This window comes from Arvicanthis niloticus, chromosome 16 (assembly GCF_011762505.2).
Source record: "Arvicanthis niloticus isolate mArvNil1 chromosome 16, mArvNil1.pat.X, whole genome shotgun sequence".
NCBI lineage: Eukaryota > Metazoa > Chordata > Mammalia > Rodentia > Muridae > Arvicanthis > Arvicanthis niloticus.
In genome coordinates, this window is record NC_047673.1 from 17699393 (window position 1) to 17712687 (window position 13295).

General features: G+C 38.7%; 1 protein-coding gene and 1 non-coding gene across 7 annotated transcripts in view; one reads left to right on the forward strand and one right to left on the reverse strand.

Annotated features, from left to right (window-relative positions):
- Nsd3 (nuclear receptor binding SET domain protein 3) overlaps positions 1-13295 on the forward strand; it is a 112570-nt gene that overhangs the window by 2223 nt on the left and 97052 nt on the right. The gene's annotated exons all lie outside the window — the stretch shown is intronic.
- On the reverse strand, positions 6107-6233 carry LOC117722135 (small nucleolar RNA SNORA33). The gene has a single exon (XR_004608520.1). It is a non-coding gene; the product is annotated as a small nucleolar RNA SNORA33 (small nucleolar RNA).

Genomic DNA, 13295 nt, shown 5'->3' on the forward strand with positions numbered 1-13295 from the left:
TTGAAAAAAAAAAGGCATACTGATAAACTGCAGTGTAAAAATTCACCCTTTTTATAAATTTAAAATTAGATATTTTTAAGCTAACTGAAGAAATGATTGCTATCATATTTCAAGCTTGATTGTGAAAAGTCTTTAATATTGATTGGTTTCCAACACCTCAGAAGCAAGTCAACATGTTTTTTTTTTTCCAATTCTTTAAGTAAACAAGGAAATTGCATTGGTTATTTTACTTGAGGCGCTCTTAGAAAGGGGTGGGGAAGATCAGCCTGTTGTACATCATCTGCTTACTGGATTCAGAATTTTGGAAAATTAGAAATGTTCCTGGTGATATGCATGTTGTTATGAATAATGCTTTTTTATTAGCTTTTTTTCATCTCTTCCCTTTGCTTTTATGTAGCTAGTTCAATACAGTCTCCAAATGCCAGTTCAGCACTGTGATCTGTGAATTAGGCATGTAATCTTTAGATCCTTACTGAGTTGCCAGCTTTTTTGGGTGGGTAGGTGGAGGGGAAGTTATGTCACTCTCAGGAAAGCTCCAGTAATTCTTTAGTGTATTCAAATATAACTACTTATATTGATCAGATATTAAGGGTCTAAGGCTTGACAAAGTAGATAAATTGGTATTGGGTGAAATCCATTTTCTATTCATATTGAAAAGGATTCAGTGTGCACCTTACCTAAAATAATTGTAATTGTGGTAAATCCAAACTTTAGCCCTGTGTTAGTATTGAAACTGTTTTCTAACACCAACAAGTCCTGCTAACTAAGCAGTGGGCTTGGTCCACTCGTACTACATACAAATCTTAATAGTAATGTTCTCTCAGTTTTTCTAGAGTTTGGTGGGAAAAAATTTAATGTTGTTAGAGTAGTACTTTCTGAGATTATACTTGGAATAAATGTCAGATTTATAATTTGGCATATTTTGGTTGATAATGTATAGCCTGAAAAATAATTTTTTAATTCTAAAGATATGTTTCATTCAAAGTCATTCAGCATGTACTTGGAATTTATCTATTTTGATAGAGATTTTTATTTGTATTTCTCTTCTGGTTGATATTCGTAATTAGTAGACTTACTTGCATAAACTGTCAGTGCTACCACTTTCAGGAAAAGGAGCAACTGTATATTACAACAGAGAGTATGTGTTTGGAAGCCAGAATGAGGCCTCTCTGAGTGTTCTGTCTGGGTTCCTTGGACAGGTATCTGTTCAGTGAGGAAGGCTACTGTATTCATCAAACACCTGAAACCCAAATCTGCTGTGAGCACTACTCTGCTCATTGTCTGCCCACATGGTACTTAAAAACAGTTTTAAAAATTTTTCATTTTTGTGTATGAGTGGTTTTGTCTGTCTGTCTGTCTGTCTGTCTGTGTAACTACTTGCTTGCCTGGTGTCTATGGAGGTTAGAAGAGGGCATCAGATACCCTGAAATAGGAATTATGGATGGTTGTGAGCTGCCATATGGGTACTGGGAATTCAACCTGCGTCCTCTGAAAGAGCAGGTAGTGCTTTTAACCACTGAGCTGTCTCTCTGATCCTGATACCTTTTTAAAAAACTTTATTTATTGAGATAGGGTCTCGTATATCCCATGCTGGCCTCAAGCTTTCAGTATAGCTGAGGCTGACCTTAAACTTCTGATCTTTCATTCTTCTCCTGAGCATGCTGATATAGCCATGAGCTAGTATGCCTGGTTTATGGAGTGCTGGGAGTCACACCTAGGGACCAACTAAACTACATCCCTCTTCCTTTTTTTTGAGTGACAAATTAACAGATGGTCTCGTACTGATTAGATTAAAAGAGTTTCGAATGAAGAAAGGTAATTGCTCACAAAATTGGTTATTTTTGGCCCAACTGTCCAAAGTGACTCTAAAGACAATAGTATATGGAATTTTAAGTAGTAATCACAATGTAAAGTAACAGCTAATAGTTATCCTCTTGTAGTGTACTACACTAAGTGTCCTGCATATATGGTTTCTTTTTTTATCTTCCCAACAGTTTCCTGAGAATCTACTTTTAACTGCATTTTGCAAATGAAGAAACAAGTTAGATAACATTGCAAATGTTATTAAATATTTAAATAACAAAGCTGATATTTGAGTGTAGGTCTTTTAAGTTATAGAACCCAGAGAAGCAAACTGTTTCTGTTAGCTTCTTCTAATATAACATAAAAATATCACGTTTGTTATTTTTAAATATTTCAAAAGATTAGTGTCCCCAGTTACCAGTTTAACTAGTTAGAAGTGTTGTGAATGTCCTCAAAAGTCACTATGGATTTACTTAGCATTTATGGGCTCACACTAATTCTAGAACCCAGATCTATACTGAGCTAAACTTTGGCCTTTCTTATTTTATTTTGAGTTACTGTCTTCTTACTTGAGTCTTCCATGTGTCTGAGATTCTGTGTACACAACCCTGACTAGTGTTTTGTTTTACTTAGCAGGCACATGGGCCTTTAATTTTTATTTGAGAGGTAGACTACTACCACTTAAACTAACCCTTTTATTTGTTTATTTTTGTTTGTTTTTTTGTTTTGTTTTTTTGTTTTTGAGCCAGAGTCTATGAAGTAGCTCTGACTGGGCCTCGAACACAGCAAACACTTGCCTCTGCCTCCTGGTGCTGTGATTGATTAAAGGTGTGCACCATCAGGTTCAGCTAAATTAATTTTTTTTTTTAATTTTTGGCTTGCTGTTATGAGAATGACTGACCACATTCCTAACAGTTCGTTTGAATGGAACATAAATGCTTCAACCTTCCTTATTTTACAGGAGAAAAAACCTGAGGCCTATAGAAGTTAAGTACAAGCAAAGCTTTGGTGTCAAACTGGCAAACTGGTGACTTGGGTCTCAAGGCCACATTACTTTACTTCCTTACTATGAAAGTATTTGAGCTGCTCTTTCAAGCTCCAGGTGAGAGGGATGTGCTGAGGTCAGGCAGCACAGGTGTACTGAGTTCCAGGGAGTTGGCAGTGAGGCAAGCCGCATGCTTAGGTGTTTTTCATTGTCTGACAAGTAGCATATGGACAGTGTTTTTATGTGTAACTAGATTATATCCAGCCTATCTTGAAGTCTGTGTTTTGTGTAATGGAGTAGCTGTTGGCAGAATTTTCCCCCTTGTAATAAAATTGTCAATGAAATAGTTAGCAATGAGGGGAAAAAAAGTCAGGAACCCAGTCCTGGCCCCAAAGTAAAACTGAGACACTGGTCAAATTTTCTTTGTTTTTGTTTTTAATGAGCTGAAAAATACCTACTTAAAAACAGTAGTTTTAAAAACATCTCAGGCTGGACATGGTGGCTCATGTTTTTAATCCCAGTCCTCTCGAGGTGGAGGTGGGTGGATTTCTGTGAGTTCGAGGACAGCCAGAGCTATATAAAGAGACCCTGTCTCAAAATAAAATAAAAAATCTCAGGAGCCACTGTTGATTTATTTTAATTATTTTTTCCTATCAAAAAAATAGGTGACCAAAATTTCATATTAAATGATTCATTTGAACTCACTGTGTAGCCCGGGCAGCATACCTAACTCATGACCTTAGTCTCTCAACTGCTAGCATTACACTTTTGTACCACTATCCCAAATTTACTGAGTCTCTTCAAACAAAAAGAGAGTCTCACTTGTTGTAGACACAAAAGAAATTAAAATTATTATTTTTAATTTTGGGGGGATTTTAATTTTTATGTGTTTGAGCATTTGCCTGAGTATGTCTATGCACTCTGTGTGTGCAGTGCCCATGGAGGGCAGATGGTGTTGGGTGTCTTGGGACTGGAGTTATAGTTATTAGTTGCCATGTGAGTGCTGGGAACTGAACCAGGTCCTCTGTTTCAGCAGCTACTGTCTTAACTCCTGAGCCATCTTTTCAGCCTGGACTTACCCTACCTTTTCTCAAAGGTTATAAAGCCATAGTGATTATGTTTTATTAGCATAAAGTTAGATGAATGGACTGGAGTCCAGAAATGAGTAATTATCATGAGGAGTTGTTAAATATGAAGCCAAAAGTGGTAAAAACCTAGAATCCCACCACTTAGGAGGAGCTCAGGTTTGAGGGCAACCTGATATAAAGTCAGACTGTATCTTAGAAAACAGCGCTTGTGTTTACAGCACACACACCCTCCAACACACAGTGTTACATATATACAGTACTACATATACTGATAATTTTAAAAAAAGGATAAATGAACAAACACTACATGAATGAATCTTGAAATAATCCTAAGTGAATCTAGACCAAAAGAAAGGAAAATATATTCTGTGATTGCAAACAAAAGTCCTCTGCACACTCACTCCTCCACAGTGACAAGGACAACAGTCCCAAGAAATTCAAGTTAAAGCTTTAAAAGCTTAGAAGTTGTTATTCACAAAAATCTGGTTTTCACTGCAATGCTGTTTTTAATTTTACTGTAGAGAAAAAAGTATTTTTGAAGAAGAAAAATGATTTATTTTTTGTTAAAAACACATTTGCCTTTTGAGTTTTTAAATAACTAATGAGCTTTATTTCTTTACAACAATCTTTCCATAAATATTTCTGAGACGGGGCCTGTGACTGAGATGCTCAGCAGCCTGACACAGTCTGACTGGATCCCTGGGTCCAGCCAGCCTGACACGGCCTGACTGGATCCCTGGGACCTGATGGTGGAAAAAGAACTGACACTGCACACTGTCCTCTAAACTACACCGACACAAATGAATTTAATTTTAAAAAATTAAAAAGAATAAATTTACTAGCTAGATGTTCTAAAGTGACCTAATTTTTTAAAAACGTCTCTCTTGTGTGCATGTGTATCTGTGCGGTGTGGAGGTCAGAGGAGTGCTTGCGGGGGTTGTGTTTGTCCTTCCGGGTCAAGTTCAGGTAGTCAGGATGTCTAGACAAGCATTCGACCCCCTGAACAATCTGGCTGGTCCTATGTAGTATTTGTAAAAAGCTTACAGTTTCATTTACATTTTTACTATTTACCTTAGGAAATGCATAGTAAGTTCCTTAAATACTACTATGGTTTGTATAATACCTATACACTATGACATGAAAAAGTAAAATAAAAATATTTAAAATTTTGTGAGTTAGAAGACACTTACTGGATGTGTGCTGTTACTCCTCTGCCATTAGCAAGACTGAAAAAGGATTCTTAGCGTATTTAAAATGATAGTCAAGGCTTTGGTTTTGTTTGTTTGTTTTGTTTTGTAAGATGGGGTCTCCAGTAGCCCAGGCTGGCCTTTGGTGAACTTTCTGTGTAACTGGGAGTGTCCTTGAACAATTAATTCTTTTGCCTCTACTTGGAAAGTGCTGAGATATAAGCATGCAACACTACACTGAACTAGATCTGAGGGTTTTTTTTCCTCCTGTTTGGGACAGGCTGGCCTCAGCCTGTCATGTGGAGGAGACTGGCATTGAACTCCTGATTGTACTACCTCTACCTCCCCAGTGCTGGGGTTTGCAGACGTTCATCACCAAAGCTGCACTAGACATGAATCTCAGTCATCATTAGATATGTTGAGAAAGCAAATGGGAAAATGAAAAAGAATTATGTACATTATAGTTTGTATTTAAGCTATATAATAACATTTTATGTGGTGCCTTTTTGGGTTGTTTTATAAATATCCACACAATAACTCCATTTTAAAAGTTAATCTGAAAGCATTATAATTATTTAACTCAATATTGGAAGATTTTGAAATTTCCCCAATTCTTAAGACCAAAAAGACTAATCATCTAATACAGAATAAGTTTTCAGATTTCAGTCTACTTCTAAATTACTACTTAAAAATTTATTTTTCTATTTTATGTGCATTGATCACTTTGCTTACATATGTGTCTGTGTGAGGATGTTGGGTCCTGTAGAAAGACATGTGTGAACTACCATGTGGGTGCTGGGAATTGAACCCTGGTCCTCTTGAAGAGCAGCTGTGCCATCTCTTCAGCCTAAAATGTTTTTTTAATGAGCTAAAATTTTATTTGTTCATTCCTTGCATTTGGAATGCTTTTTGGTAACATGCTTGGCCTGATTCTGTTTGCTATACCCCTTCAAAGAAAATGACATTTAATTTACTTTTTTTAAGATGAAGTTCTTAGAACTAGTGAATTAATTTGAAGTTTTAATAGCTTTTCAACATTACAATATTATAGTCAATTTTGTGGACCTTAAAGACCTCACTTGCTCTTAAGGCTGTTAATATGATATCAACCAGCTTTTTTCTAAATGTCCACAGAAATGCATTCAGATAAGTAGGTCAATTGGCTGGTTCTTATGTCAAATTAGTTAATTAATCAGCTTGATTATTTATTTATTTATTTATTTATTTATGAGACGGGGTTTGTGTCTGTAGCCCTGGCTGTCCTAGAACTGGCTTAGTAGACCAGGCTGATCCTCCTGCCTTTGCCTCCACAGTACTGGCATTAAAGGAGTGCACATTTATCTTTTTTGAGACAGGATTTCTTGGTGTAACCCTAGTTGTCCTAGAACTCTCTCTGCTCTCCAAGTGCAGGTGAAGTGGTATCTGCCATAGTTCTGGATACTTTGAAGTTAAAGACAGAGGATCCCTTGACACAGGAGTCTGAGACCAGCTTGGACATTTTAGGAAGAGCACATCTTAGAAAACAAACAAACAAGAAGAAATGCTGTCCTTTATGGCAGGACATAGTGGTCCATGCATTTTTGGTTTCTCTGTGTAGCCCTGACTGTCCTGGAACTCCTTCTGTAGACGAGGCTGGCCTGGAATTCACAGAGATCTGCCTGCCTCTGCCTCCCCAGTGCTGGGATTAAAAGTGTGCAGGTGCTGGGTAATGGTGGTATACTCAGGAGGCAGAAGCAGGCAGGTATCTGTGAGCTGGAGGCTAGCAATTTGGTCTACAGAATGGACTCAGGCCAGCATGGACTACACAGTGAGACCCTGTCTCTGGTATAACAAGCCTGAGTTGGTGACTCACTGGGTAAAGGTATTTTCCACCCAGCCTGATAACTTGAGTTTAATCCCTGGAATTCCGCATGGTGGAAAGGAGAGAATTGATCTTCCTAAGTTGTCCTGTGACTGCTACACAAGTGCTGTGGCACATGCATGTTTCTGCCTCCAATATACACAGACATAAATGTAATTAAATGAGTAAAATAAAATGTTTTGATTCAGATTTGATTTATAAACACCTTATTTTAAAAAATGTACAATGGACAGTGTGTTTTACCCACCTATTTCGCTGTAAGAGGTTTGCTTTGATCTAACTGACCTTTTTCCTAGTATTTGTTCTGCAAGTGTGTTTACGTTAAGCCAGTTTAGCAAACTGTGTGTGTTGAGGGTGGTTGGTATATGCACATGTGTGTATACACTTGTGTGCATAAGCACATAGTTGCTGGGTATCCTTCTCTTCCACTCCCTGCCTGTTTCCTCTGAAGCAGGAACTCTCCCTGTACCTGGGACTTGTATTCTTTTTCCTACTAAGCTGTTAGCCAACAAGCCTTCAATATCTTCCTGCGTCTGCCTCCACATGACTGGGCTTACAAACACACATTTGCAAGCTCATGCCTAGCTTGTTATGTGGGTGCTGTGATCTAAAGCCAGATACTCATGGTTGTGTAGCAAGTGCTGTCAACCGCAGACCCATCTCTCCAACTCCCTCCTCTTAAGTGGGGTGAGTAGTGGAGTTGAAGGACTTAAGTTGAGATCTGAGTTCCTGCCACCATTTTACCTTACCATTGAAGATTAATGCTCTTGTTGATGAATAGAAATGACTACTTAGAGTTGTGGAGCTTCAAACTGAAGTGCTAAAGTACCAGACTATAGTAGGTATGTAGTTGGTAATTCACACTTCTTAAAACCAGAAATGAAGTATTGGAGGCTGAGGGTGTGGCTCAGTAGTGGAACATTTTTCTACATGTAAAGCGGCCTGGATTTGATTTTCAGCTTTAAAAAAGAGAAAAGAAGAATCAGGGAGGGAGGGAAGGGAGGGAGGGAGGGAGGGAGGGAGGGAGGGAGGGAGGAAGGAAGGAAGGAAGGAAGGAAGGAAGGAAAGGTTGTCTACAAATGACGTCTTTAATTGCTTGTTTAGTAGATGAAGAAATGAACTCACATGGTTGCCTTAACAGAAGTTAAGAAATGTTGGAGCAGCATCTTTGCATAGGCTGTGTGGGTGTTCTCAGTAAGAGAATTCACGTTAGTACAAGTATGAACAAGAAGTTAACTTTCCAGTCCAAACTTACTTTCACTGTAGTTACTGTAACATCATGCGTCTGACTGCACCAATGCTTAGTGTTCTGATGAAGCAAGTACATGATGTATAATTTGAATATAAGGAGCCTACAATCCTGAAGTGGTAAAACTAGTGAAGCAAAACAGAAAACAAAACAAAAGTCCAGAAAGCATCCAAACATCTTTATAGGAAATTAAAAACTTAGTTACAGGTTTTAGTTTGATATATTGGTTAGTACTTTAAAACACCTATTATTTTTGTTCTAATTATTTTTTTTGACCTGACGTTAACAGAGAATCCAAGATAAAATTTGAACATTTATAAAATCTAAGAACCAACTGAATGTGTTGACTTACTTTTAATCCTGGTACTCAGGAGGCTGAGGCAGGGGGAATCTCTGTGAGTTCAAGGCCAGTCTGGTCTGCATGGTTCCAGGATCCCCAAGGCTATGTAGTGAGACCTGTCTCAAAAGATATAAAAATAAACCTATAAGAACTAATTTCCGAAGCTATCTTATTATCATTTACTTGATTTCAGAGAGAGTAGAACAAGATGATTGATAGAAGTTGGCTTAGTTTGTTGGCTCAGTGGTTAAGAATGCTTACTGCTCTTGCAGAGGACCTAGCTTTACTGTCTAATGCCCACATGGCGCACAATCACTTGTAACCCAGTTCTAGGGATCCTGTACATGTGTGTTACACATTCAGTATACATGATACACCCAGACACACACATACTCATACAATAGTTTTTTTGTTTTTAAAGAAATAGCTTAGTTTGTAGTAACTTTCAGTATGAGCCAGTATTATTGTGGTAAGAAACTGGACAAAAATCTAACACACATCTTGAAGTGGTAACCATGTTTGTTGTTTGGTGTAGTCAAGAACAAAGTAAAGACTGTGGAGGTGAAACTGGGTGAATAAGGGAAACAGTATTTAATTAGTAATCATCCTATTGTTACAAGGTAGTCAAGCAGTAATGTGGTTTAGTCAGGAAAAAAACTGATCCATAATCTAAAATGCTGAATAACTTAATAAAATAATAATCAAGTGAAAACAGATTGAATTTAACAACAGGGTTTATGGATATGTGAAATAAAATGTAGGTTTAAATTTTTCTCATTAATTAATGAATTAATTAATTATGTTCCATGTCATGAAGGTCACTCTCCTGACACAGGATACTTTAATCTCTTTGAAAATCAATTTTCTTCTAACACTTTGGTTTGTTTGAGATGGGGAGGGGGGTTGGTTTCACCATTGTAGTCTAAGCTAGCCTCCAGATTCTGAGTGCTACATTACAGGACCGTAGCACACCGTAAGTGGGAAAGTTCAAGTGGAAGTTTTAGGAAATATTTAAGGTGACAGTAATACAGCTACTGATTATGGAGCGGCACAGTTATACTTAAAAATGTTTTTTGCTCTATTTAAACTTTTGAAAATGTAAAAGAAAATTAGAAGAAAATATATAGCTTTAGACATGTTTTGCTTAGTTAGAAAATGTCATGAAGACAGTATGGTAGTCATGGTGATTTTATGTCTGTAAAAGCTTATATAGCTAAGCATTAGATGTTTATTTCATTTAATGTTTAATATTACAGATGAAAGTCATTAAATAATGTTGAGACTATTGAGATTTAAAGTTAATTTGATGTCAAAATAAAGCCCAAGCTATATGTTTATATATAGACATCCAGAGGGATGGCATCAACTTCCATTCTTTGGTGTCATTTCTGGTACTGCATCAGTTGGTTTAATTTCCACACCTCAGACAGTAAATGAGATAGCTCCGTGGTTAAGGACCTGGGTTTGATCCCCAGCACCCACTTGGTGACCCTTAGCTGTGCGTGGCTCCAGTTCCAGGGAACCTAATACTTTCTGGTCTCTTAGGGTACCACAGCTATCCACATGATGCACAGACATCCATGCAGGCAAGTCACTCAGACAAGCCAAAGAAAACATTTCGAAAATCTCCTGACTGTACAATTCAAGTCACACGACTGTAAGACCAGTATTACTAGTACATGCTTTTACTCTGAACATTCTGCTTGTCTCTGGGTTTACCTGACACTTTAGTATGATTGCTTCAATGTCCATGTAAGTGAGTTCCCTTCTTTTTTTTTTCCTTTTCTTCTCCCCCCCCCCTTTTTTTTTGAGATAAGGTGACTCTATGTAGACCAGATTGACTGGCTTCGAACTCACAGAGATTCACTTGCCTCTGCTTCCCAAGTGCTGGGATTGAAGGTGTGTGGCACCATGCCAGGCTGATTTCTTTATATCACAGTATTTGCCCATTTCTTCAGAGTTCATGATTAACCTTATTTCCATAAGCATGTGAGGATATTTTCATGAGGTTGTTTAAAGGATGGTGCTGTGTGAGAGAGCTTTGAGGTGGTAGAAAGAACTGAATTTCCCTTTGAGTTAGGGTCTCCAGCCATGGCTGCCCCCAAACTTACTATGTATGAACTTCTGACTACAGTTACACAGTCATGTATCACCAACAGCAGCTAAGGATTGGTTGCTGCTGCTTCCCCCACCCCCCTTAGAGTTTAAAGACTTTAAAAGTTTGTATTGTATGTCTTTGTGTGACTATGTGCATGAAGATGCTGACTGAATAGGCCAAAAGAGGGCACCTGAAGCCAGAGTAGTTGTGAGCCACCTGACATGGGGGTTGTAATCTGAACTCTGCTCTTCTACAAGAACAATGAACTCTTAACCACTGAGCCATCTCTCCAGCCCAGGATACTTTTTTGTTTTGTTTACTTTGGTTTTGATGTTTTGAGACAGGGTTTCTCTGTGTAGCCCTGGCTGTCCTGGAACTTTTTCTATATAGATCAGGATGGCCTTGAATGCAATTTTTTTTTTTTTTTTTTGGGTTTGGATGCTATGCCTACATGTATGTTTGTACACCACTTGCATACCTGGTGCCAGCAGAGGTCAGCGGAGGGCATCAGATCCTCCAGAACTGGAGTTACAGGTGGTTGTGAGCCACCATGTGGTCCTGGGAACAGTAGACCTCTTAACCAGTGCTCTTAACCACTGAGCCAACTCTCCAGCTCTCCTAGAATTCCTTTTTTTTTTTTTTTTTTTTTTTTTTAATTTCTTTTACTTATTCCCCCTTACTGCCTGTATCCTAGTCATCCCCTCCCACAATCGTTCCCCTATACCCACCTCCCCTTCTCCTCTGCAGGTGAGGCCCTCTGGGTATCCCCCTACACTGATACTTCCAGACTAGGCACTTTCCCTCCCACTGAGGCCAGACAAGGCAGCCCATAGAATTCTTTTAGTCAATGGAATTAACAGCATACAGACTGCTAAGCAAGAAAGTGGTTTTCTAAATTTGTTTGTTTGCTTGCTTGTTTTGCTTTATTGAAGCAGGGTTTCTGTCTCTAGCCCTGACTGTCTTGGAACCTGCTCTATATACCATGCTAGCCTCAAACTCAGAGATGCATCAATAAAATGTTTTAAATGTAAAATGCTTGCCTTTATGTTTGCATATTTTGGACTAGTGCCTGCTGATAATTCCTGTACTTGCGAGGTGGAAGCAGGAGGATCTGAAGTTTGAGTTCATCTTCAGTTATATGGTGTGTTAAAAGACAGCTCAGGTTACATGAGACCTTTTCTTAAAACAACATTAAAACCAAACAAATAGCATAATCTGAGTGGAAAGGACTTTGTTTCTTCTCACCTATTCCTATACACTTGCTTTTAATTTTTCCCTTCTTCAGGAGCTCACTATGTAGACAAGAATGACCTGGAACTTCTGATCCTTTTATCTCTACCTCTCCAGTGCTGGGATAATTGGTAGATGCCACCACAACCAGTTTTATAGGTTGCTGAGGGTCAAAACTAGGGTTTTTTTGTGTGTTAGACAAGAACTACCAATTGAGATAAATTTACAGTCTCCCATACAAAATTTTTAAAAATTATTATTTTATATGTATGAGTGTTTTGTCTGCACATATGTCTGTCTGTCTACCTGTCTACTATGTACCTGCTCCTGGAGATCAGAAGAGGATGTCAGTCTCGTGGGGTTGGGATTACAGATGGTTGTAAGCCTCCATATGGGTGCTGGGAATTGATCCCAGATCCTCTATAAAAGTCACAGTGTTCTTAGCCACTGGGCCACCTCTCCAGCCCTATATATTCTTAAATGATGTAGCAGTTATTTAAAATGTGAAGTTTTTTATTTAGGGAACTTGATGATAATTGTGTGTCTTTGGGTATTGTTCCTGTGTGTGGTTACCGTCATTTGTGTAGGTGCATATAGAGACCAGAGGCTAGTGCTACATCATCTCACTGTGGTTTTTAAAGATTTATTTTATGGATGTGAGTGCCTGCACATATGTCTATCACGTGCATGCAGTGCCAGAGTAGGCAAGAAGAATGAGTCTGATTCCCTGGAACTGGAGTTGAGCACCTATGAGGAAGCCAGGAACTAAACCAGTGTCCTGTGCAAGAGCAGCAAGTGCTTTTAACTGCTCAGCTGTCTCTCCAGGCCTCCCTCCTGTACTTTGTTTTACTCAGGGTCTCACTATGTAGCTGACTGGCCGGAAGCTCATAGAGATCTGCCTGCCTCTGTCTCCCTCTGCTGGGATTAAAGGTGTGCACAGCCGTACCTGGCTCCTTCCATTTTCAAAGCCAGCAGCAGAACCTTCAGTGCCTCCCTAACCCTCTTCCCTGTACCTCTTTATTCGTAGGAGCCTTGTGATTATTTAGGCTCAGCTGAGTAAGACAGGATGGTGTGTTTGCATGGTTGTTTTCTCCTATCTGAACCCATTCAGCAACTTCTGTATTCCTCTATGGTACTGGGATTGGGGATGCAGACATGAGTGTAGTATGAACACTAGCTGGGTTTCTGTTGGTTGGTTTTGCTTTGTTTTGGGGGATAGGGTTTCATTATGCAGCCCTGTCTTGAACTCACAGAGATCTGCTTGCCTCTGCCCTGCCCTCCAACCCCTGAGTGCTGGGATTAAAGGCATATGCCACCCTGTGTAGCTATTACCAAGAACCATTCTACTAGAGGTCAAGATTCTAATATCTTTATCAGTGATAATATTATGACAGTTTCTTATAATCTCATTAATAGTGACTCAAAGTTTTATGTACTGATACAGAAGACAGAAC